Here is a 27458-nt window from a genome sequence, read left to right as displayed (position 1 = left end):
ATGTTATCAAATAATTATACAAATGACTAATTATAATTGTGGGATGTTATAAAGAGGAATTGGGAGCCTAACTTTGTTTGGAGGTATTGGAGAAGCTTCAGAAAAGGTTCCTCTAAAGTAGTAATATTCAAACTAAGACCTAAAGGATAAATTAGACTTATCTAGTTAGCAGGAGGGAAGAGCAGAAATAAATGGAGAATTTGAAAAGATGAGAAAGTTCTAAAAGCAGAAAATGTCCTGTTCAAACACTTGAGATGAAAGGAGCTTATCCCCTTCAAAGAAGAGAAAAGTGGGTGTATGTGGGCCAGAGGTGGTGGTTGGGAGGGAGTGGGATTGGCAGGTTGGTGCTTAACACAAGTCTGGTAGGATAGGCTGGGGCCAGACCATGCCTTCCAAAGCTTGGAGTACAGACTTTATTTGAAGTGCAAACTACTGAAGTTTTAAGGAGATAAGTGACCTGTGACTCGTGTTTTTTGTTTCTTTATTTCTGCTAACAAAAAAGCATCTGACTTGTTTTATAGAGACTGCATTGAAGAATGGCAAGAGGGGAGGCTGGGTTTATATCTAGAAGGCTGCTGTCCAAAAAGGGATGGCAGAGGTAGATGGGGCAGAGGTAGATGGCCTAGATACATCCAATGGGACTGGAATATGGAGTACCTGCCATGTGCAGGCACTGCCATAGACGCTACACATGCTGTCCTGCAACTTGCATCCTAGTGCTAAGCTGATGTGTGTGTGTCTACAATATTTCTTTTGTTTCTTTTTCTTTCTTTTTATTTTATTTTATTTTATTTTTTTTGAGACAAGATTTTACTCTGTCATCCAGGCCAGAGTGCAATGGCCTGATCACAGCTCACTACACCTTCAACTTCCCGGGCTCAGGTGATTCTCCACCTCAGCTTCTCGAGTAGCTGGGACCACAGGTGTGTGCCAGCTAATTTTTTGTATGTTTAGGAAAGATGGGAATTCACACCATGTTGCCCAGGCTGGGCTCTAACTCCTGGGCTTGATCAAGCAATCTGCCCGCCTCAGCCTCCCAAAGTGGTAGGATTACAGGTGTGAGCCACTGCACCCAGCCTGTCTACAGTATTTCTAGAGATAAGAGAATGTGTAAAATCTGTTTCCAAAAAAGATTTGCTTTGGCCTATCCCATGTACTATATAAGGTAACTGACATCACTTAAAGCAAATGAAAGATTGTTCTCCACAAATGACAAAAGCCTATATCCTTGTTGGCTAGAGATGTTACAAACTTTTGTTAAATGCTTAATATAATATAGTCACTTTTCTATTCCATGGAATGAGTAAGATAAATTTACTTGCTTAGCATTAGATTGACCTCTTCTGAATTATTAATGTAAAAATTTTTTCATCCTGTGTATACTACAACAAATACATATATATTTAAATTTTATTCTAGTTTGCACCTCTTGATTAGCTTAATCTTTATTTGCTCTGTTGTACTCTGGTATATGTACCACTCATTAGCCTTTAGAACTATGGTGGCCACATTCTTACTCACTAGACTAAAACTAGAGAAATATTTTTAAATAATTGCATGCATATTGACATATGTACATGTATTAAATATATAATCTACAATATATAATTTTTGTATGTGTATATATCACAAATACATACATTCCCTAATTTTCTTGATTTCCTCTGGAGTAGAGAAGCTTCAGTATCTTTAACAGCCCAATAAGCTGAGGGAAAATATTTGCATTCCACACTAGGAAATGCATCCTCTGCTCAGAGTGGACATTCTAATTCAGCAGAGAATAGAAAGAAAAGCCAGACAATTAAATTCCCATATTAGAATGAGTTTGAGTGTTCCTATACTGATATAAGTGTGTGTATATATGTGTGTGCATGCATGTGAATTATTGTATATTGGATTTTTGCATTGGGTTAATGTCAAAGTCTTTTACTTGTAACTATGGATTAATTGCATAGGGGACTTCTGCTCCATATCCATTGTTTGCTTTTATTTCCTTTTATTATTCTGCAGCCTGCCTTATAGTTTACAGTGTGTTACATACTGCATTCTTGAATTGTAAGCACATGTCATTTATGTGCTAATATAATTATTCTATCATCTGTCTAAGAGACTGTGCTGGACTTCTTCTGTGGGAAAAAACTGTAGCTAATCATCTTTGTATTTCCTTTATCATTAAAGCTGGGTGCTTGGTAACTATATAGTTGAATGAATATGTAATTTGGTTCATTTATATAAATAATTACATAAAATGCATAATACCTGGAAAAGTCACTTTTATACTTGGTCCTTAGACTGTCTAAACTATAGATTTTCTATCTTCAATCAGTTAGATATGAAGAGTAACTATGACCTCCAGCCCCCTTATTTGACATCCATGATTTATTTTTCTCATAATTGAGCATTATATTTTCAGATTCCTTCTTTTTAAAAAATGTGTCTTCCCTGTCTTTCTTTATCATGGTTATGCTTTCATCTACCTTCTTGCACAGATGGAGTATATTTATAATAGCTGTTTTAGTGTGCTTATCTACTGATTCTATTATCTGTGACATTTCTGGATCTCTTTCTTGATTGATTTTTATCTTTATGATAGGTCTTATTTTTCTGTTTCTTTGCATGCCTACTAATTTATTATTGGTTGCCAGACGTTGTGAATTTTATGTTGTCAGGTGATGGATTTTTTTTTCTTTCCTTTTTTGTCTTCCTTAAAATATTTTTAAGTTTTTTTTTGTTTGTTTGTTTTGAGATGCAGTCAAGTTCCTTGGAAACAGTTTGATTCTCTCAAGGCTTTGATTTTATACTTGGGTTAATGGATCTAAGCAGCCTTTAGACTGGAGATAATTTCGTCCCGTTTCTGAGGCAAAACACTTCTGGGAACTCTTTACTGGTATATTGCGAGGTTGCTTCTCTCTGGATCTCGAGAACTTGAGCTACTCCCTGTCCTTTGTGAGCTTCAGAAAGGTTCCATCTGTGGCTTTTGCCCCAGCCTTCGCAGTTCCCTCTCCGTCTCTCCTAATCAACATGCAGCCACAGACTCTGAGGGGACCTCTGAAGATCTCCAAAGCTCTCTCTCTCTGATTGGCTCCTCCCTCTCTTGTACTCTGCCCTGAAATTTCCAGGGGCATTGGTCTCCCCAGATGTCTAATTCAGACAGACCTCAGGCTCTGTTCTGGTTTCTCTTCCTTGCATTAAGCCCTGGAAACCTTCTAGACAGTGGCTGGGACTATCATAAGTTTCACTTCATTTATTTCCCGTCTCTCAATGATCACTATCCTGTACTTCTTGTTGTACAGTATCTGAAAACCATCATTTCATATATTTTGTTTGATTTTTGAGTTGTTTAAAGTAGGATAATAAATTCTATCCTTGTTATTTTCTGGTGGCTGGAAGCAGAAGTTTACAGACAAAGTCTTTTTAAAGTGAATGTACGTATTGCCTAGGGATATAAGAAGTTAAAGATCTGGGGCTATGATATGATTGACTTTACTAGGAATACTAAAAAGAATAGTAATAAAACCTATAATTATTTGGCACCTAATATGTGCCAAATACTCTAAATATCTTGCATCATTGAATCCTCTGCTAGCTAAATATTATTAACCCCATTTTATAGATGAGGGAACTGAGTTTAGGTGATGTGAGTTAACTCACCCAAGGTTACTCAGCTGGAAGGAAACAGTGCTGGAATTGATAACCAGGTCTATCTGCCTAAAGTGTTTCCACTCTATTAGGATTTGGGGGCAAATGATTAAAGCAAAGTCTCCTACGTTTTTTGCCTTAGGCCAGCTCTATCTTTACACTTTTGTTTTTAAAAATAAATACCTTGGGTGGAAAGACATCATTAGTGGTGGGGGTAGGGGAGAATCATAGAGATTTATTTGTATTACATTGAAATTTAAAGATTTCAATTATGTAATTATTATGCACATCACTTTGTGTTGTCCTTGAATGCTGCAGATTTCCATTTTCGAACCTGGGTCCTGTGATCTAGATATTGTACTAAAGTTGAACCAGGAACAACTTAGTAACAGCAAGTAGACTTCTATGAATAACACCATGGTGGTCATGCACTCAGGTTTATGACAATAACCAAAAAGTGATCATCAGTATGGGAGAGAATATATACATTGCAGTCTGAAAGCAAGTAACACTCTCTCAAAGAAAACAGAAACTTGGAATTTTTAAAGTTTAACACAAATAAGATGGACTTGAGTCAACCTATGTACATCCTGCATGGGAAGTCCAGAATGCAGAGCAGGTGGGATTGCTGATTTGGTAACTCAGGTGGAGGGAGTTCCTGGCTAATGGATTCCATTTCTCAGAAAAGGACAGGCATCTGCTGAGGATAAGTGGGCTGATGAGGAATGGAAGGTTGGAAGAGAAGGGAGAACCCTTGAAGGTTTCACTGGGGGAGAGACAGGAAGCTGACCAGAAAAATATGGTAAGATGTCTGGACACTCTTTGAGAGCCCTGCGTGGTTTTCTCCAGCACTGTTGTGTCCTCCCAGTAGGCAGGCACAGAGAAGGAAGTTCTCTGTGGGTTTATCCAAGGTTGGATTTTAACAGGTGGTGAGAATGAAAGGACAAGGGCACGAAGAAGGGATGAGCATTTTCAGGAGAGTAATTTCAGAGCTGGACTACACACTCCTACAAGAGTGGCAGTGGAGCCATGAAAAAAGGGGTGAGCTGATGAGGCAAGAAAGTGGAGGGGTGGCTGGATGGGCAGAGCTGAGGATGACAAGCAGAGGGTTGGAAAGGTGGGAAAGTGCAAGGACAGAGGGGCGTTAGCCTATTACAGCAATATGTGGGGATCCTTTCTGTGGTCTTTCAGGAGAAAAAAATTTTCTTTCAACATTGAGGAACTGTCTCTGCAAGAGACAGATGGTGGCTTTAGAGCCTGAGGTCTTAGGTTTGAATCCAGGCTTGTTCCCTTAGCTGTGTAAACTTGGGCAAGTTAGTTAACTTCTCTGAGTTTGTCTGTAAAGAAGGAGGGAATAATCGTCATCAGAATTGTTACCTTTTCTAGAATCGGTGAAGCGTGGTACATATTATAGGGATCAAATGTGTTAGTTTGTGTTACCCTCATTGGAGAGCAGTTTAGGAAGGCATGGGGAAGGGGAGAAGAGTGACCTTGGATGACTTTCTATTTTAAGGGAATGAAAAGAGAAGACTTGGCCCCTGTAGAAAATGATCCCCTTGTCCTGACATCTCCTATTGGAGGAGAAGTGACAACCATTCTCTACAAGCCATGTGGAGGCACCCACACATACCCAATGCACACCCACAAATCATAGCTCTGTGACACTATAGCTGACCCTTGGACAAAGCCAGGGTTAGAGCTGCTCACCCCCACACAGTAAAAAACTTACATATAAGTTTTGACTCCCCCAAGACTTAACTACCAGTAGCCTGATGTTGTCCAAAAGCCTTATAATAGTGTAAACAGTTGATTAACATATATTTTATATTTATGTGTATTATATGCTATATTCTCACAGTAAAGTAAGCTAGAAGAAAAATAAATGTTATTAAGAAATGATAAGGAAGGGGCTGGGCCCAGTGCCTACAATCCCAGCACTTTGGGAGGCCGAGACAGGTGGATTGCTTGAGTCCAGGAGTTTGAAATCAGTCTAACCAACATGGTGGTAAAACCTGCCTCTGAAAAAAAAAAACTAGTGGGGCATGGTGGCATGCACCTGTAGTCCCAGCTACTCAGGAGGCTGAGGCAGGTGAATCGCTTGAGCCTGGGAGATTGAGGCTACAGTGAGCCATGATCGTGCTAGTGTACTCCAGCCTGGGTGACAGAGACCCTGTCTCAAAAAAAAAAAAAAAAAAGAAATGATAAGGGAAAATACATTTACTATTCATCAAGCAGGAGTGGATCATCATAAAGGTCTCCATGGTCCTCGTCTTCACGTTGGGTAGGCTGGGAGGAGGAGGAAAAGGCAAAGTTGATCTTGCTGTCTCAGGGGTGTCAGAGGTGGAAGAGATGAAGGAGATGGAAGGGGAGGCAGGAGAGGCAGGCATACTTAGTATAACTTTTATTGAAGAAAATTGGTGATAAGTGGACCTTCAAAATTCAAACACATGTTCTTCAAGAGTCAATTATATTAGAGTATTTGCTGCAGGTCATCTGTTTCAGCATCCTCTGGAAAGTAGATTTCTGGGCCTATTTTAGACCTTCTAGAACATGAGGCCTGGAAACTGCAACTAAAGTTTGAGTCCTTGAAGCACCCCAGGTTCTTGGCTGGTGGAGAAACAAACAAAAAAATCCTCATTTGGCCTTGGAATGGGTAGGGAAGCTTGTCTGATGCTACATTTCTGTGGTCTTACTTACGATGCAGTTTTAAAACTGAAAAATTTTTAAATAAAAGTAGCCGAGCTGTAAAGTACCTAAAACATAGTTGCATATACAAATTAAAACTCGTGTATTGAGTGTCTGCTATGCTCCAGCACTGTGCTGTGGTCTGAATGTTTGCATACCCCCAAATTCATATGTTGAAATCCTAACCCCCAAGGTGATGATATTAGGACATGGGGACTTTGGATGGTAATTAAGTCATAAAGGCAGAGCCTTCATGAGTGAGATCAGTGCCCTTTTAAATGAGACCCAAGAGAGCCCCCTCACTGCTTCCACCATGTAAAGATGAAATGAGAAGAGGCTATCTTTGAACCAGAAAGTGGGTCCTCACCAGATGGCACATCTTCCAAGTGCCTTGGTCTTGGACTTCTTAGCCTCCAAAACATAAGCTTCTGTTGTTTATAAGCTACCTAGTCTGTAGTATTTGTTACAGAAGCTCCCCATAGACTAAGACACACAGTATATAATCTCATTTAATTGGTTATTATCTTGAAAAAGATGTTTTGGGCATCAAGAAAAACATGATTGAACTGTAATAAACTATATTTTCCTCTTTAACAGGGAAATTATCTTGCTATCTATCATAGAAGATATAATTTTGACCTTGAGGCTTTACTTCTGAATGTTTATGCCTATAGGGCAAAAGGACTCTTTTTCTTTAAGGGGAAGGAGAAATATGGTAGTCTTAAAGTTCAGTAAGTCTTTCTGACCACAAGGGCAGAAATATCTTTAAAGAAATAAATTTTTAAAGAAATAAATATTTCTTTAAATATCTTTAAAGAAATATTCCTCACTTTACTGGATGGGACCCTTGTGACCGCCATCAGTTAATGCATCCTAGCCATTTATTCCATCTCAGCAGGAAAAATGAGCCTCAATACCCTAATGTGAGGTGACTCCAGTCTCCATGGGGACCCTATGCACAGAGTGAATCACTGCTGATGAGGTTCTAACCAGAGACATTTTCATGAACTGTGCAATCACTCAAAAATGTTCATTTTATACTTTCAACACTTAGTGGCCTCTCTTGGAAACCATGTATTTGAGAACATCTTTTTGAATTTGTTCATCCCCAGCTGTGAGGAAATACTGCCTAGTCATGGGTAGGAAAAAGGCAATTTAGAAAAATAATAGAGGAAAACGATGATTTCATCCTTGTCTGAATTTTCTATGTCATCCTTGCTGGGGCTTCGCCAAGAGAGGGGCAGGCCAGAGATTCTGCAGGGGCACCAGAGCAGCCCAGTGTGCCGCAGGCCTCACCCACCAGAGAAGACTGGAAAGGGCATGAAAGTGCAGGAAAAGCCACTCCGTATGGCAAGAGGAAAGCACAGGGCCATGGGCCCTGGAGAGATGGTGTTGCTCCTACCCTGCTCTATCACACGGTGGCGAAGTGGCCATGGGCAAGTTGCACAGATTTCGAGGGCCTTGTGGTGCCTAGCTGTCAAAGGCAGGTATTCAGGCTCCCTTAAAGCTCTGACTTTCTAAGACTTAGAGGGAAAATCTTAAAAATCAAGAACATAAGACATTAATATGCACAATGCTAAAATGACTAACATCTGGTTAATATCTGGAAGGAACAAAGCAACATGGTAACTTTTAACAGGAACCACAGGAAGAGTATCTCCTGTGGTTAAGGTAATCTTGGCCGGGACTGGTGGCTCACGCCTGTAATCCCAGCACTTTGCGAGGCTGAGGTGGGCGGATCCCCTGAGGTCAGGAGTTCGAGACCAGCCTGGCCAACATGGTGAAACCGTGTCTCTACTAAAAATACAAAAAATTAGCCAGGCATGGTGGTGCGTGCCTGTAATCCCAGCTACTGAGGAGGCTGACACAGGAGAATCACTTGAACCTGGGAGGCGGAGGTTGCAGTGAGCCGAGATGGTGCCACTGCCCTCCAGCCTGGGCTACAAGAGCAAAACTGTCTCAAAAAAGAAAAAAATTAAGGTAATCTTTTTGGTGGAGATGATGTTGTTTGTTTGTATATCTGGTCTTTAATGGATGCAGAGAGCTCCTACCGAGTCAGTCACACATACAGCCATGTGAGTGATGCAGGAGAATCATTGTAAGGAACTCAAATCTTGCTAGACTTTGAAGAAACAAGGAGCAAGAAAAGGAAGGACATTCTCCTGCCAGTTTCCGGGCTTTTGAGGTGGCAGTGGCATCTGCTGAGTAACCAGTACTGGAGGATAAACACGAAAATGAATAGTAATTTAGATGCTAGCGATTAGATGGTCTCAGTTCAAGCAATCTTCGGAAAAGAGCAGCACAAGTAGAGATTTTCTTATCAGTAAGAGGTAACCGGGGTACATGCTATCTGAAATCTCAAATAAGTGGCCATCGTTTGTTTTATTTGTAATTGTTTTCATCATGGCTCTATCTGATTTCTGAATTTACAGTTCTGTAAAGAAACTTTGTGGAAATATGAGCAGGAAAGAACAAGAAATGCGTATTTTCTCACCTGCATCACCTTGGCAAACCTTTTGCTATTCCTGAGCCCATCGCAGCCTACGTGGCATGGGCTTCTTTGAGTGAGTAAACAAAGTATTCTGCTTTAAACAGCTTCCTGCTGGGCTCCATGCTTGTGGATAAGGCTGTGTTTCTTCGGATCACATTCATGAGAATGAAAGCAACATTGGGGCAAAAATAACGAAAGTATGGATAATTAAGAATTTATTGTGATATGTTGTCCACTATATAGGAAGATAATCACACCAACTCAATGTTAGTGGAAATCATAAGATTTGAGAGTTTGAAAGGACTTTAGATAATAATATCTCATGCTGGTTTTGTTTTGTTTGGAGGCAAAGTCTTACTCTGGTGCCCAGGCTGGAGTGCAGTGGTGCAATCTCGGCTCACTGCAGTCTTGACCTCCCAGGCTCAAGCTATCCAAGTGATCCTCCTACCTCAGTCTCCTGAGTAACTGGGACTACAAACACACACCACCACACTTGACTAATTTTTATATTTTTAGTAGAGATAGGGTTCCACCATGTTGCCAGGCTGGTCTTGAACTCCTGAGCTTAAGTGATCTGCCCGCCTTGGCCTCCCAAAGTTCCAGGATTATAGGTGTGAGCCACTGCACCCGGCCCTGGAGATAACATTTCATTTAAACCTTAGTGATCTGCCCCACAGTAGTGAATGTGTCACGCTATTCCCCTGCTCATGGCAGATGTTGCTAGTCCATCAGAGGGCCTTCTTGCTACTGAGGTAGAATGTGTGCTTCCATTGCAACATAGCACTCCAAGGAGCCAACACCTGTTCATATGTGAAGAAATCTATCTGCTAATCTTTCTGCTAACACTGATCTGGTCCAGCCCTGGCATTTTTTTTTTTTTTTCCTGTAAAGGTTTTATTATGTGGGGAGGGGAGGAATTCGTCCTTCTTGGCAGCCACTTTCCTCATGGAAGCCATGACCAGAATGTTGCTCAGCTCCTCTCTCTTCCTCCTCCTTGGCCTTTTCTTGATGAATTTGAGGGCCTGTTTGTCTTTGGAGACCTGTGGCAGCTCCATGGCATGTTGCATGGGGCAAAGCCACATACCTCTCAAATCACATCTCCCATGAACTTGGTGTGCTTGGTGGGATGTTCGTGCCAGTGGCTGTGCCTCGGCTTGCTTGTGTTCTTGGTCACCTCATGGCCCTTGTTTGAGGCCCAGGGCCGTGGAGTAATGCAGAGCCATGGCTGCTGCTCATCATTGGCTGCCACAGCACTTTCATATTATGGACAAGGAGACAGAGGTCTGGAGATTATCTTGTTTAGTTCTACAGAACAGTGTGTCTTGACTGGTTTCTCCGCTTTTGATAGATTTGAGAGAAATACTCCAGGCACTCTTGCTTATTCCTTTCCTTGCCTAATGTAGAACGTGCCAAGTTCGGGATGCCATTGAATTTTCACTCAATGAAATTGGCTAGTAATACAGGAGCAGCCTAACCTTGGGCTGATCAAGAGGAGACTTCATTTTTCATTCATTCTCTGTAAGAATTTTGTAGATATTAAAGGAAAAGCCTATTGATATTGCACAAGTGTATTAGTTCATTATGTATTGCTATAAAAGAATCCCTGAGACTAGGCAGTTTATAAAGAAAAGATGTTCATTTGTCTCAGTTCTTCAGGCTATACAAGCACAGCACCTGCATCTTCTAGGCTTGTGATGAGGTCTCAGGAAGTTTACAATCATGGTAGAAAGCAGTAGGTATGCCCACATAGCAAGAGAGGGAACAAGAGAGAGAGGAGGTGGTGCCAAGATCTTTTAAACAACCAACTCTCCTGTGAATAACAGTGAGAACTCATTCATTACCATAGGAAGGGGCTATCCATGAGGGATCAACTCCTATGACCCAAACACCTCCCACCAGGCCCCACCTCCAACACTGGAGATCATATTTCGACATGAGATTTGGAGGGGACACACATCCAAACCATATCAGTAAGGCAACTGAGATATGGATCAAATTAATGAACTACATTCATTTCTTTACATTCATAGAGTCTCAATTATTCCTTGTTTCATGTTTAATTCTTGTAACTTTCTTTGTGCTAGAAGACCATGCTTAATCATTCATCCTCTCTTTATGCTGTATCTATTTGTCCATTCACCCATCCATCCATCCATCCATCCACCCACCCACCTGTTGTTAGTCCATCCATCCATCCATCTATCTAATCTGTATGTTCTGCCTAATGATGAGCCTCTTAATGGAAAGAACTATATTTTATTCATCTTTGTGTTTCTTATGCCTCCTGGAACCATTCTTGTTATGCATTGATATTCAATAAATATGTATTGAATAAAAAAACTTTAGCCTGTGATTTCTTGCCCCTTTTATCTAATCTATTTTATTAGAACACTACAAACCATTTGCCCACTTTCTTTCCAATTTGAAAAGAACAAATTAAAAAATACCTTTCTTAAAAGCTTGTGATTACCTTTTATCAGGACTTAGGCCTAAATACCCATAGCAGGTAGCTCTGAGAATACTTAAGTTTCTTGGAATCACTTGTACTTCTAGCCAAAGGAGCAAAGTACTATTGTGTTTTGGCTGAAAATGAACTCTCTTCGAGCAGCAATTAAAAAATACAATGCTTCACATTATTTTCTCTTATTATTGGTCATCTTCCTTTTTTATATGAATTATTTCTAATGACTAATGTAAAATATCAGAAATGCCCGCAGAGCTATGCCTGCTTTTGCCTCAGACTTTTTTATACTGACTTATAATTGTCAGGATAGGGACCCATCCCACTCCAGCAGCCTCACACAAATTTCTCGTGGCTGAACACAGAGAAAAGAACACAGCAAAGATATTTCTTCAAAACACATCTAATGAGAGTCATTCATTTTACACTTTGAATGAAAAAAACAAATTCATAAGGAAATCAGTAGCTTTTAAAGAAAAACATATTAATGATTTTAAATGTGTATGTAAACATGAAACCAAAATATATAGAAAATATTGAAACTAAAATTTTATTCTCAAGAAAAAAATGGGTGTTTGAATTAATATTACATTCCTCCTCCAGAGTTTAGCTCTTGTTGCCCAGGCTGGAGTGCAATGGCGTGATCTTGGCTCACTGCAACCTCCACCTCCTGGGTTCAAATGATTCTCCTGCCTCAGCCTCCTGAGTAGCTGGGACTACAGGCACGTGCCACTGCGCCTGGCTAATTTTTTTTATTTATATTTTTTGTACTTTTAGTAAAGACGGTGTTTCACCACATTGGCCAGGCTGGTCTTGAACTCCTGACCTCAGGGGATCCACCCACCTCGCCCTCCCCAAGTGCTGGGATTACAGGCGTGAGCCACTGCACCCGGCCTGATACTAGTTTTAATGTCATAGTTTAGTAGTATCCCTCCTTCACTCCCATATTTATTAACCATCTTTTATTGTGAATACCTAAAGTTATTCCTGCTGTCATGGAGCTCATATTCTGATTGTGGAGACAGGTAGTAAACAAGTAAACCGATTGATGACCGTATCATTAGAAATGGTAATGATTACTGTAATACAATGCTGCAATAATAGACCATAAGGGGGAACTTACCATGGATATTCAGGTAACCACGAACAGTGTCTTTGTGGAGACTAAATTTAAACTGAGATTCTGAGGTATGAGAAGGAGCCAGCTCTGGAAAGTGGAGAAGGAAGAGCATAGAAGAGGACCACAGAGGCAGAAGGAGCTTAACTCGCTTGGAGAAGTCCTGGACAACCAGCTTGGTGGTTGAGGTGGAACTGGTTATGTGAAGAGCTCAAAGTGGTTGTTAGAGGCCCTGCAGGTCCTGGGAAAGGGTTTGATCTTAATTCTAAAATTAATTGATTGAAGGTGATTTATTTATTCATTCCCTGAAACAGAGGGATTCTGTGATTGAATTTAATGTTAAAAGAGAATGGATTTGGGAAGTGGGGTAGGAATAGAAGCAAGAGAATCAGTTAAGAGGCCACACATGTCCAGGTCCCAGGTGAGTAGGGCTTTGACTTGGGGCATGATAGTGAAGTTGGAGAGATAAGGACAAATTGGAATAAGCTTTTGTGGTAGAAGCCTTAGGATTTTGTGATGGATTAGATGACAGGGGAGTGAGAGAGAGAGAATCAAGATGAATGCCAAGTTTCTAGCTTAAGCAACTGGGTAAATGGGTTTATGAAGTGAGAAACACAGGAGGAACAAATAGAGGGAGAAAACATGCACTCAGATTGGTACTTCCCGGGTTGGAGCTCCTGTGGGATATCTAAGTGGTGATATTGAGTAGACACAGGGATATATGGGTCTGGAGTAAGAGATGGGTGGGCCAGTGATAATCACATCCAGAGAGATCTGTGTTCATCAGCATGACTGGCACCATGGGCATGAGGGAAATGGCATAAAGAGAATAGAGGGAACAGCAGTAGGCTTTGAAAACTTCCAGCAGTTACAGTTTAGGAAGAAGGTGATAAGCCAGCAAAGGGGGTTGAGAGGAAATGAGTAGTCAGAAAATTAGAAGAAAAAGAGAAGTGTGCAACGTTACGGGATCCAAGTCACATATTCAGCCAAGTAGTAGCCGGCATGATTGACTTCTTCTGAGGGGCAAAGTTAAAAGACTGCAATGGGGGCCGGGTTCATTGGTGACCTTCACAAGGGCCGTTCTGGGGGAGCTGTGGGGATAGAAGGCAGGTCAGTGGGTTAAAGGTTGAACAATATCATAAGGAACGGGTGAGATGGTGTACATAGGGAGGTCTTGCAAAAAGCCAAAAGGGCTGCACAAAGAAAAGGGATTCGTAGTAGCCAGTGCCTTCAGATAGTAATGGGTGTGCTTTTTTCATTTTGTTTTTAAATTGGCCCTCCTTCGAAAAGCAAAAACAAAACCAAAAAAGGGAAGGGAGGGAGGGAGAAAGAAATGAAAGAGAATAATGAGAAATGAAAAAGAAAACTAGAAACCTTCTATAGACAACTCTTTGATGTTATTTGTCTAGAAGTCAGGCAGATAGATTGTGAGGCAACTTAAGGGGGAAATGGCAATGAGACAGAATTAAGACAATTAGGATATGACGGTACACTTTTGGAAATGGTTTAAGTAGGAAGAAGTATTTGATTCAGGGGATAATATAAAAAGTAAAGTCCTAAAGAGTCCCAAACTCCCTGATTTGGGTAAAGGTTTTTCAGTTCTTAATACAGATGGTGAAACTGAGACAGAAAAATGGTGAATCCTTGGTCTAGGATTAAGTATTATAATAAGCCACCAAGAGGGAGCATTTTAAACTCAAAATGCATTATTGGCTGACACAGTCTTGTACTTGCCAAAAATTTTATAAACTTACTAAATTTTTGCAGGCATTCTCCTTGATAAATAATTAAACAAGTATCATATGTGTCCATTGAAGTTATTATTAGACAGCCATCTGGTGCAATACCACTTCTCCCTCTTGAGTAATTTCTCCTCCTAAAGAGTCAGTTTACATGTCTAAAGCTCATTTATATGCCATGTTTTCATATCTTTGTGCCATAACTCATTCTAAATATTTACTTTAGCTAATTAATTGATTATTGTGAAACTGACTGAAGGCTGCCTGGCTTTTAGAAATGATGAGAATGATGATTTCTCCTGCTGTGAAATAATGCCGCACCTCCCCCATTCAAACGTGCTCTCCAAGAATATACAACACATGTAGATAATAGACCTCTCATAATCCTTACCTCGTTTTCAGCACTCACACTGTATCTTATATTTGCACATAAGTTATTTGTTCTTTCATACAGGCTAGGTCAGAAGACCAAAAAATTTTTTTTGTTCTCCCCTGCTCCCTCTCTGTCAAGTGTAGTAGAAGCAGTGTTATCATCTCCAGGGAAGAATAGGACAGCCATTGTTTCCCTAGACCCTACTGGCTTGGCTCCATGAAATGGGGTTCTATATCTAAATCAAGAGATATTTTCACTTAAACAAGATGACTGTATTTAGCCTTGTGAAATTCCAACCAGTTGCATCATGATTTTTCAGGCACATGAACTTAGGGCTAGAGAAAGTTAAATTCCTTTACCTCTTTGACCTTCAGTTTCCTCATTAGAAAATGGGACTATCAATAATATCTATCTTTCTTTCTTCCTTTTCTTTCAAAGATCATATGTATTGTGGATAATGTCATTTTTAAAAAAGGAAATAAGGAGATGTTTTGGAGTCAGTAAAGCCCTCTACGTGGCTGTTGATCCCTTCTCAGCATTTCTGGAGCTGATTCAGAGGAATGCATATTTTAAATTTTGATATTTCCAAAATTGCATTGTATAAAATTTAAACCCATTTTACACTCACACCAATAGAGGCTATTTAAAATAATTTTAACTTTTACTAACTCCATGGGTGAATGATATCACACATCTGTTTCCATTACTTTGACTACTCTGTTGGTAGTCTTTGAGCTGTTTCCAGTTTTTCAATAGTATCAATAACTCTGCAGTTAGTATCTTTGACTTCTTATTTCCCATTTGGACTATTTCTTTAAGGTCAATTGCCAGGTCAACAGATGACATGTCGTTTAGTTACTGTTGAGATATCACAAAATTACTTCCAAAAGAGTGTTTCTAGTTATATTCTTATCAACAGAGACACTTACTTGAATGTTTGCTATTTAGTTTCCCTGCTAAATCTGGGTGTAATTAAAATTACTTTTGTTATTTAGTAAGTTAATTTTGTTAATTTAGTAAAAGATGCTGCCTTCTTATTGCCGAAGAACTATAACTTTAAGGGCCTCCTAATGATACCACAGCCAGATGGAAGCCTGGCAGTGGCACCAGTGGTTTGTTTTCTGTTCTTTTCACCTGCTAGTTAATAATTAGGCAGTATTTCCAGACTCACAGTTGGATAAGATTGAACAGCTCTTGTTCAGCTGTTAATGATTCAGAGACACCTTCCTCTGCCTCTCCACCTATCAAAATTTTACCAGCTCCTCCAAGGGCAGCCTCAAGTCCCACTCCATTCTAATAGCCTTCCCTGGTAGCTCTGGCCAATTTCAGAGATGCTCTCTCCTACCCACCCGAGGGCAGTTACTGCTTTTACCTTAGGATTTGACCCTGGCCTGTAGTCAATTTGTTCCCATTATTTGCTCTGCTGATAGGATTTTGTGAAATGGATACACTCCACATCCCAGGTGGTGTTAACATCATGCCTTTTCTCTTTAGTAGGTTTCACTGTTTATGAGCAGAGACACTTCCTAGTGCAGTGCTAGCCACATATAGGTGCATGATTAATACTGTCAGTCATGTTGAACTGAGTTCCTTGTCAAACAGGTTCTACCCCAAAGAGTAATGGAGTACAAAGAAACACTGTACTCTCCCCTCACAAGTCATTTTTAGAACTCCGAACATGCAAACCAAATTTATTAATATAGGTGGCTTTCAGATATTACTTTTTTCATATTGTTCTGATTTGCTTTTTGGGTATCTTTCCCTAATGGTCTTTTCCTGTTTAGTCTTCTGGCTTATTCCACTGAGCAAGATAAATTTCTCTTCAAACAAAATAACTTAAGCATCCTCATGCAATGGGTTGAGTTTCTTTCTATTTAGATCATGTCTCTTAAGTGACACCAATCTGGCAGGCTTCATTGTTGTTACTGACTCTGTCTCTAATGTTAGCATTTTCCAACTCTGCTATTTTCAGAATAGACCTGTTCATGTCATTCATGTGTTTTTATTAGTAACCTCCGGTTTCATTGACATACTGAGCTTCTCCAGCTGGGGAAAAGCTTCCACCCACCTATGGTTAACTTTTCCTGAGCAGTCTGAAGTACTTCCAAACATTAATATCCAATTTTACCTCCTATACTGCGATTTCTATGCCACTGATTCTCTAGTATGAATCCTTGTCAAATGTTCGAAAACACCAGTTATGTATATGTCTGTCTATGTTTTCGCATATGTATCTATAAATGTTTATATATGTATATATATGTATTTACATATGTATATATGTGCATTTACATATTTATATGTTTATGCATATATGTGTATATATGTTTATATATATGTAAGTGTGTGTGCATGTGTATGTTTATATATCTCCTCTAGCAATCAGAATAAAATTAAAACTACAGAGATTTTTAAACCTTTCTTTTTCACCTTTCAACACTTTTAAATGACTGTTCAAGCAGAAAGTCAATAGGCATAAAAGACAGTAGTTATCCAGTTGAGTAGTGGGGATGAGGAGGCCCTTGGGAATCCGCTGTTGAATCTCATATCTATTACTGTACCCCTTACCCACCAGGCTGTGTCCACACTGGCCTCCTTTTAGTTCTGAGACATGCTAGGCTTGCTCTTGCCTTCAGGCCTTTGCTCCCTCTCTTCCCTCTGCCTATAATCTCCTCCTCCATATCTTCCCACCACAGGCCAGCTCCTTGTTTTTAGGAACTGAACTCAAAAGTTCTTTTCCAGACAGACCATCTTAACCAATCAGACGGCTTCCTCCCTCCTCTCTCACCCCAGGTAACTCTCCTACATCCCTGTAAGTGGCACTTAGCACAATCTGAAAGTAACTTCTTTCTTTACCTTTTGATTATGTCTATCAATCCTCACTGGGAGGTAAGCTTCCAGAAAGTAAGAAGCAAGTCTGTCCTGTTCAAAGTTGCATCTCCAGTTCCTAAAACAATGCCTGGCATATGGAAGGTACTTATTAATACTTGCTGGGGGAAAAAATATTTCAATAAATCATTTGCTTTAGAGGACTCTAAATCTTCTCATATAATTTCCTCTGCCATTTCTAAATTAATTGGAGTTGTTTTTCAACATTCCATTTTTTTAAAGGTGTTCCACTAGCTTTTTTCTATAATGTTACCAGGTCAAGTTTTGATATTTAAACTCCAGAATTTGAAAGCTTGTTGTCAAAAGTTGGCTGCAGTGAATAAACTAAAGCGTGTTAGCATCAATTCTAAACATGTTAAGAAAACAACCAAGGAGAAATTTCTATTTATAAAGTGAGTGAAGTGTCAAAATTAATTTCTCAAAAGGAATCCCCAAGACAATCATATTCTTGGACCATTTAGATTCTAATATCAAAAAGTAATTTTATTTCTGATTTTTTAATTGTTCAAACACAATGCTCACCATTTTACATCCAAGTCAACAATGAGTGGCTAAAAGTGGTCTTTGGTGAACATTAGTTTCAATTGACTCTCTTCACTCACAGATATACTGAATGGGGAGCAGCTGTCAAACACATTATTTCCTTAGGAAAATCACCTTAATATGATATTGTGATTTGTGTTGTTTTCATTCCTTTATCATAGAAGAGTCTTCCCAGGCTGAACTAGACTTTTTAGACCTAAAAATCATTCTATATAAAGTTAAATTTTCCCATAGACCTGTCCATTCTCCTTAAATAATGCTCTTGGGAAAACAACGACAACATTGTTACAAAGAAATTTCATACATCCTCAGCACATCCCTGTAAGGACACAGAGGGATGTGTAACATGAATCCTGTCTCTTCCATTTGCCATCAAAGAGTTTTTTTTGTTGTTGTTTAAAGAACCTAGAATGTACCAAGGAAAGTTTTGTTTGTTTGTTTTGTTTTTGAGACAGAATCTTGCTCCGTCTCCCAGGCTGGAATGCAGTGGAACAGTCTCAGCTCACTGCATCCTCCATCTCCAAGGCTCAATTGATTCTCTTGCCTCAGGCTCCAGAGTAGCTGGGATTACAGGCACCGGCTCCCACACTCAGCTAATTTTTGTATTTTTAGTAGAGATGGGGTTTCACCATGTTGGCCAGGCTTGTCTCAAACTCCTGACCTCAAGTGATCTGCCTGCCTCGGCCTCCCAAAGTGCTGGGATTACAGGTATGGGCCACGGTGCCCAGCCCCAAGGAAAGTTTTAATAATGTAATTTTATTATAAAAATTTGAATACACGAAGGTATAAATAAGCAAAAATTGTCATTTGAAGATGCAGAAATAACCACTACATGTATCTTGATGTATTTCCTTCCAATTTCTTTTTCTACAAATGTATAAACAAATGTGTTTAATTCTAAAAACTTGATATCATTCCAAATATATGGTTATCATTTTTTCTTACCAGTGAAGAAAAAAATGGCAAAATTTTCTCATGTCAATAAATACCTTTTGAATGCTAGCTACACGTATTGTTAGCCCAGCCCTCAAATTCTCACCAAAACTACTATTATTGTTTCTTTAAATGTTTGCTAATGTGTGAAAAATATCTTGTTTTTATTTGAACTTTTCCAAATCTTAATTTACCATATCTATTTCCTCTCTTTTAAATTTCCCTTTTGTTTTTTACTTATTATCTGTTGAAACATTTTCTTTTTTTCTTGTTGATTTACTAGGGTTCTTTGTTGTGGATTCTGCCCCTTTACAAAATAGGTCATATATGTTGCAAACATTTTTACTTTAAGGTTTGAATTGATTTAGGCTGTTGTGTTTTTATAGAATTGTTACTCAATATAAAAGTTAATGATTATAAGTTTCCTCTCAAAATTAATCTTGAGAGTATTCTAAGAGTTATTTATTGATATTATAAGATAAAATTTTCTCCTGCTTATAGATAATTACTTTTTAATTTTTAATTATGAAATATCCCAAATGTACAGAAAAAAGGACTCATTTAAGCATCAGAGAACCTTTCCCTGCCATCCAGAAAGCGGGGCACCCTCCACTAGATCCCAGTGCCACAGTCCTTTCAGTTCCAGTAGTGCCATGATGCCAACATACCACACACTTTTTTTTCCCTGAGCTTTCTACACAATATCTGTCTCTGAGAAAGTAACCAGTGAACAGCCTTGTTTGAATCAGGGTACCTAGTAGGGGCCAAGGAAAAAACCGGGAAACAACTGATCATCCTTTCAAGTATATTACCCTGCCACTGAGAGATGACCCAGCAATGAGGATTGCTATCTCTGTGTTCAGGTGTGACAAGTTTCACCCAGCAGTACTTAAGACTATCCTTTTAATAGTTTCACTATTTTAATAGTTTCACCCAGCAGCACTTAAGACTATCCTTTTAATAGTTTCAAAGACAGTGTGCTGTTGGAAACTCTGCCTCCTGACAGATTTGTTTTCTCCTGAATGCCTTTGCTCAGAACACACCACTGCCTTTTGGGTTGAAAAGGTGCATGGCATAGCGGAAAAACCTGGCTAAGAGCCAGGTAGTTCTATTCAGAAATGTTTGTCTCAGCCACGTGAACTGAGGGAACTTATTTAATTTCTCTGAGTCCCAGTTTTGTTATCTGGAAAATGGAAGTTATATCATCTAATTCATGGGGTTATGGGAATGAATAAGATAATATATAGATGCATTTTACACACTGCAGTGTGTAGAAGGTACTCAGTAATGGGTGGTATTAATATAATTATTGTTATTTGATAGGCTGGTCTTGTATGGTTCTCTCTCCCAGAAGATTTTGCTGCATTGTTAGAGGAAGTATTTCTATTTCTTGTTCCTACTGTGCTTGCCATAAGGAGGCAGCTTAGAGTAGCTGCTATCATTCATTCTCTACAAATGTTATTGTGTCAACAAAGCTGTGTTAATAATAATAATTGCTTGCATTTATTGTGTATGTGCCAGGCATTTTTCTAAGCATCTCAGTCCTTATCTAATCCTCACCCAGTGAAATCAGTGCTGTTATTACTTCATTTTTAGGAATAAGCACACCAGGGCACAGAGAAGCTAAGTAATCTGTTTGAAGTCACACTGTTAGTGAGTGGTGCAGCCAGGATGTGAACACAGGCAGTCCGGCTTCACTGCCGATCAGTCTCATGCATTGTGTCCTGCTGCCTCCCTGTAGTGGCAGCCTTTACATTCTGGGACACTTAACTTAGAAAGGTGTGAAAACACCTGCTGGAAGGAGAGAAGAAGGATGCTCAGAGTTGAGAGTCATTAACCTGCAGGGTGGTGTCCAGAAGGAGAAAGCCATTGCCCAACAAATTCATGCATTCTACTAGCAACACACTGGCTTTGTATTTCTTTCAATAAAGAATCTCCACAGTGCCAGGAGAATTCCTGTTGATGGTAATGGTGTCATTGCTCGTTTTGCTGAGAATCCTTTCTGTAATTGCAGCCCTATAAACAACAGCAGTGGGAGGCCATGAGGGAAGTCTTTGTGGAGAGTACCATGGGGTCTGTCGCCTTTGAGTAAATAGACCCTATTTATTGAGCATGCAGAATTTATTTAAAATACCAGTTCTAAGGGAAGCAAACAGAAGCATACATGGATTTCCTATGGATTGCAAACCCAAAATAATAATAGTGCAATATTAATAATACTTACACTAGCTTTATCTTAATATTCATTTTAGCACCCAGAATGATGTTTCTCTCCTCAATTCTATTTTAATCTGAAATATAAACAGCTTAAGGTTTGCTTGCCTTGAATCATTATTACCGTGAAGTTGAGCCATCTGTGTTTTTCTTATTCTGCTCATGGCTCCAAGGAGAAGTCTTGAAATTTAACAAGTTGGGAGAAGAATTTCTGTGGAGTAAATTCAGATATACAATGACACCTAAAACCCTGCAAGTTTTTATCTTATTTTGGAGAAATTTCCTTGCTTGGATTGTGTTGAGAGTGAGAATTAGCATCACTCTACCAAATCATCGACAGTCTTCAAAACCCTTTGAGGTCTGGTACCATGTTTTACGCTAGATTTTGTTCAGTTCATCCATAATCCCCAATATGCTGCTTGTTGACTTCTAAAACTATAGAATTGGCATATAACTGGCTGTGTTTGTTTAATTTGAGATCTATTAAGTATCTCTTGTTATGAAACTAAAAAGCTTTATATATGCATATCTGATGCTTTTAAGTTGATGCCAGGGAGGACAACCATGCCCTCCTATCATGCATTCCCTAGTTGAAACCAAGACCTTGGCTGGATATAGCTTGGTTCACTGTGGCAGTGTTTTCGTTTTTACCTATGACCTAAAGTATCTGTTATATTTTATAGCTTTAATGAATTGACGTACAGTAAATTGTACATATTTAAATTCTACAATTTCGTAAGTTTTGACATATGTATATACTTGTGAAATCATCACAATCAAAATAATGGACATATCAGCCACACCAAAACATTTCCTGTTCCCTTTGTTATCTCTTCCTCCTACCTCCTCAGACCCCCTCTCTTACTCATCCCCATCCTGAGACAACCACTGATCTTCTGTCTCTACAAATTATTTTGCATTTTCCAGAATTTTATGTAAATGAAACCTATAGAATGTACTCAGTTTCTGGTTTCTTTCACTCAATATAGTTATTCTGAAAGTCACGCATGTTGTCATATATCCTGATGGCTGAATAGAAATAGAGTGGATATCCTTGCCTTGTTTCTGACCTTATGAAGAAATACCATTTTAAGTATGATCATATGTGTAGTTTTAAAGTACATAACCTTTACTGAGGAAATTTCCTTTGATTTTTAGTTTACTGAGAGAATGGATGTCAGATTTTCATCAGATGCTTTTTCTGCATCTATTGAGATGATCGTGTGTGTGTGTTTTTCTTTTTTAGTCTACTACTTTGGTAAATTACATGAATTACTTTTTAATGTTAAACCAACCTTGTATCTCTGGGATAAACTCTACTCAGTCATGATGTATTATTCATTATACTATATTCAATTTGCTAAAATTTTGTTTAGAATTTTGCATCAAAGTTCATGCTGAATATTGTCTATAGTTTTTCTTTCTTCTAATGTTTTTATCTGATTTAAGTAACAAAAGTAATGCTGGAATCATAAAGCAAATTGGAAGGTATACCCTTTTCTTTAATTTTCTGGAAGAGTTTGTGTAGAATTAGTATTATTTTTTCCTTAAGATTTAACTTCTACTAGAGTAGGATTCTCTAGCAAAGTCATCTAGGCATGAAGTTTCCTTGTGGGAATAATTGTAACTACAAAGTCTACTTCTTTAATAGATACAGGGCTATATAGATTATTTATTTTTCTTTCAATGAGCTTTGGTAATTTGTGTTTTTCAAGAAATCTATTCCAAGTTGTTAAATTTATTGACATACAATTTTTGTAATATACCTTGATATTTATGTATGGGAACTGTAGTTATGTTACATTCTTTATGTCTAATATTAGCAGTTTGTATCTTCTCTGCTTTCCTGCCTAAGGCTGGCTGGAGGCTTATCAATTTCATTGATCTTCACAAAGAACTAGCATTTGGTTTCATTGATTTTCTCTATAGTTTTTCTATGTCACTAATTCCTGTTCTTATTTTTTTTTTCTGCTTATTTCAGGCTCAATTTGCTCTTTTTTTTTTAAGGTTTTTTTTTTTTTTATAAGATAGAAGCCATGGTCATTGATGTAAGACCTTTCTTCTTTTCTAATATAAGCATTTAGTGCCTTAAACATTTTTAAAGTACTGTTTTAGCTGCATATCATGAATTTTTATTTTAATTCACAATACTTCTAAATTTCCCTTTTGGTTTCTTGTTTGACCTATAGGCTATTCAGAAATGTGTTATTTATTTTCTAATTATTTGGTGACTCTCTGGATATTTTTCATCACTATTTTATAATTTAATACTATTGTGGTCTCAGAATACACTTTATATGATTTGTGTTTTTGTAATTTTATTAAGGTTTGGTTTATGCCCAGAATATGGCCAATCTTGGTAAATATACCCATGTAATCTTGAGAAGAATGTGTTTTCTGGTTTTGTTCGGTGAAGTACTCCATAGATGTCAGTTAGGTCAAATTGGTTGATATTATTTAGATTTTTATATCCTTACTGATTTTCTATGTACTTGTTCTAGCAATTATTAAGAGAGGGTTGTTGAAATTTCTGACTGTTAATTGTGGATTCATCTACTTCAACTTTCCATTTTATTAGTTTTTATTTCATATATGTTGAAGTTCTGTTATTCAGTGAATAAATATTTGGGATTGTTATATTTTCTTGTTAAATTGACCTCTTTATCATTATGAAATGACTCATCCATAATTATATTTTTTATCTGAAATTCACTTTTCCTAATATTAGCATGCCCCCTTTCCAGCTTTCTTTTCATTAATGTTAGCATGGTGTATTTTTTTCAGTCCTTTTATTTTAAACTTATTTATGACTTCGTATTAAAAGTGAGTTTCTTATAAGTAGCATATAGTTTTTATATCCAATATGATATATTGGATTGATCTCTGCCTTTGGATATTTTTTAGACTGTTTATATTTAATATGATTATCAGTGTGATTGGGTTAAAATCAATCTTAATAATTGATTTTATTTATCCTGTTTTTTATTCCAATTTTCTATTTGTCTGCCACCTTTTGGATTTAGTATCTTTATGATTTCAATTTTATCTCCTTTGTTGGCTTATCTCTTCATATATATTGTAAGAACTATATACTTTTGTATTATGTTTGCTGTCATATATTTTACTTCTATATATATCATAAACCCAGAATACATTGTGAGTATTTTTGCTCTTTTCAGGCAATTATTTTTTAAAGAGTTCAAAAATAAGTAAAAAATTGTTTTTTTCTATTCAACCATATATTTGCCATTTCCGATATTCTTTATTCCATTGTGTAGATCAAGATTTACAGCTCATCATTTTTCTCTGCCTAGAGGAATTCCTTTTTAATATTTCTTATGGTGTAGATCTGCTGGTGATGGATTGTTTCAGCTTATTATGTCAGAAAAAGTCTTTCTGTCACTTTCATTTTGAAAGATATTTTCACTGGGTAAAGAAAAAGTTAAAGAAAAGATTTTTTTTTTATTTCAGTTCTTTAAAGGTGCTATTCTAGTGTCTTCTGGCTTACATTGTTTCCAACAAGAAATATACTCTTATTTTTATCTTAGTTCCTCTGTATGTAATATGTCTTTTTTTCCTGGATGCTCTTAAGAGTTTGTCTTTATCATTGATTTTAAGTAACTTCATTATGATGTGCCCTCATATACTTTTATCATGTTTCTTGTGCCTTCTATTCTCGAGTTTCTTAGATCTGTGAGCTTATAGTTTCTATCAAATTTGGATAATCTTCAGCCATTATTTGTTCAAATATTTGTTCTTGCCCCACCCTCTTCAAGTAATTTAATTACAAATATATTAGACTCCTTGCAGTTGTCCCACAGCCCTTTTATGTTCTGTTCGTTTTGTTGTTGTCTTTTTTCTCCATGTTTCATTTGAATAGTTTCTATTGCTTTTCTTTGAGTTTACTAACTTTTTAAATAAATCATCTAATCTGCTGTTAATTTCATACAGTATATTTTTTATCTCATACATTGTACTTCTCATCCCTGCAAGCAGATTCTGAGTCTGTTTTTAATCTTCCATCTCTCTATTTAATATGTTAAATCTTCCTTCTGCCTTCTTGAACACATGGAACACAGTTATGAATATTTAATATTTTTGTCTACTAATTCTGTCATCTATGTGTTATTTATTTTTTTGTTCTACTGTTTTATTTTTCTCATTATTATTGGTCACATTTTCCTGCTTCTTTGTATGCCTGGTATGTAATTTCTCTTTTTATTCATTTTTTACTATTGCTATAACAAGTAGCCACAAACTTAGTGGCTTAAAAACAACACAAATTTATTATCTTGTAGTACTGTGGTTGGAAATCTCATGCAAATCTCACTGGGCTAAAATCAAGATGTCATTGGGGCTGCATTTCTTTCTGGAGGCTCCAGAGGAGAATCTATTTTTTTGCCTTTTCCATCCTCTAGATGTTGCCTATGTTTTTTGGCTCATTGCTCTCTTCCATCTTCAAAACTGGTAATGGAGGGTTGAATTCTTCGTACATCAAATTACTCCAACCTTCTCTTCTGCCTCCCTCTTCCCCTTTTTAGGACTCTTGTGATTATATTGTGCCCCCATCAATAATCCAGAGTAATCTGTCATAAAGTTAGCTGATTAGCAATCTTAATGCCATCTGTATCCTTAATTCCTTTGACATGTAAAATAGTATATTCAGAGGTTTTGGAATTATCCTGTCATACCTGGTAATTTTTCATTGGTTACCAGACATTGTGAATTTTACCTTGTTAGGTGCTGGGTATTTTTGTATTCTCATATCTGTGAAGTTTATTTTAGGACCCATTTAAGTTACTGGGAAGCAGTTGAACCTTTTGAGGCTTGCTTTTGAGTTTTGTTATGAGAGATCACGGCAGCTTTTTGTCTAGGGCTAGTTTTGTCCTACTACAAAGGTGATACCATTCTGAGTATTCTACCCAATAACCTTATGAATTATGAGGCTTTTCTACTCTAACTGATGAGAATAGTCTTTTGTAATCTCTGTGGATTATTCTTTCTAAACCTTGTGGGTGTTTCTTTCTTCAGCTTAGTGTAGTTTTATCACACACATACACTGATTAGTTCTCAACTCAAGACTTGCTTTATATCTCCAAGGAGAGATGTGTTTGTGTGCACACATCTGTGCTATTCTCTTCTCTCTGGTACTTTACCCTATGAACTCTAAGCTGCCATCCTAAACTACCAACTATTTCTTTACTCAGAGAGACTGTCAGACTTTTCCAGAGTTCCTCTTCCCTGTGCTATAGCCCGGAAACTCTCCTGGCAATAAGCTGGGGCAATCATATGGCTCACTTTGTTTGTTTTACTTCTTTCGTGAATCATTGTCTTGCATTACCTCATGCCCAGTATCTGAAAACCATGTTTCATATACTTTATCTGGCTTTTTAGTTGTTTCAGGTGGGAGAACATATCCAGTCACTGTTACTCTCTCCTTGCCAGAGTAAAAGTCAAACATTTGGTATTTGCCAAACATTTCATTTTGATATGGGCAACAATGATGCCTAAATATTTAACAAATGATAGGTCTTGGGCACTGACCAAGCAGAACAGATGCTGGCCTAAAACTGTGATATGGCCATACTGGTGTTTACCAGCTAAAGGTCCATCTTGTCCTGTGTTCTGGCCAGACCCTATAATCCATCCAATTTAGGGTTTTATCATTGACAGCCCTGGTAAGACAAAAAAAGCTTTGCAATAGAACTGATCTGAGTGTGAGTTCCTACTCTTCTGCTTCTAGCTGACACTTGGCTTTCTCCATATCTTAACTTCCCTTGCATTGTTGTCCTGAAGATAAAATTAAATAAGGTATGCAAAAATGCCTAGCACCTTGCCTGGCACTTATAATACTTGGTTAAAATAATTACTCTACCTTTTCCCATACCTTCTTCCACAATTCATCTGGAGTCCCAACAGCTAGATTTTTACTCAGAGGGGTAATTCACTCAAGAAAAAAAGGGATCATATCTAGGAGTTTTGTTCGTGGGAAAGCGATCCAAAACAATCACAAATGTGAGGTGGGGAGTATCTTAGTTCATTTATGCTGCTATAACAGAGTACCACAGACTGGGTAATTTATAAAGAAAAGAGATGTATTTGGCTTATGGTTCTAGAGATTGGGAAGTCCAAGGGCATGGTGCCAGCATCTGCTCAGCCATCTGGTGACGGCCTTCTTGTTGCATCATTCCATGGTAGAAAGCAGAAAAGCAAGTAAGCATGTGAGACAGAGAGAGAGTGGGGACTGACCTTATCTTTTTATCAGGAGCCCGCTCTCACAATAACTAACCCAATCCTGCAATAACTAATCCACTACCATGGTAAAAGCATCAATCCCTTCATGAGGGCATAACCTCCCTCATAGCCTAGTCACC

General features: G+C 38.0%; 1 protein-coding gene and 1 pseudogene across 2 annotated transcripts in view; one reads left to right on the top strand and one right to left on the bottom strand.

The window, feature by feature from the left end:
- Positions 1-27458, top strand: part of ENOX1 (ecto-NOX disulfide-thiol exchanger 1) — a 573843-nt gene that overhangs the window by 383822 nt on the left and 162563 nt on the right. The gene's annotated exons all lie outside the window — the stretch shown is intronic.
- Positions 9655-10038, bottom strand: LOC109029290 (large ribosomal subunit protein eL36-like; annotated as a pseudogene).

This window comes from Gorilla gorilla, chromosome 14, assembly GCF_029281585.2.
Source record: "Gorilla gorilla gorilla isolate KB3781 chromosome 14, NHGRI_mGorGor1-v2.1_pri, whole genome shotgun sequence".
Taxonomy (NCBI): Eukaryota; Metazoa; Chordata; class Mammalia; order Primates; family Hominidae; genus Gorilla; species Gorilla gorilla.
The sequence above is the reverse complement of the archived record's forward strand: the minus strand, read 5'-3'. Positions and strand labels throughout refer to the sequence as shown.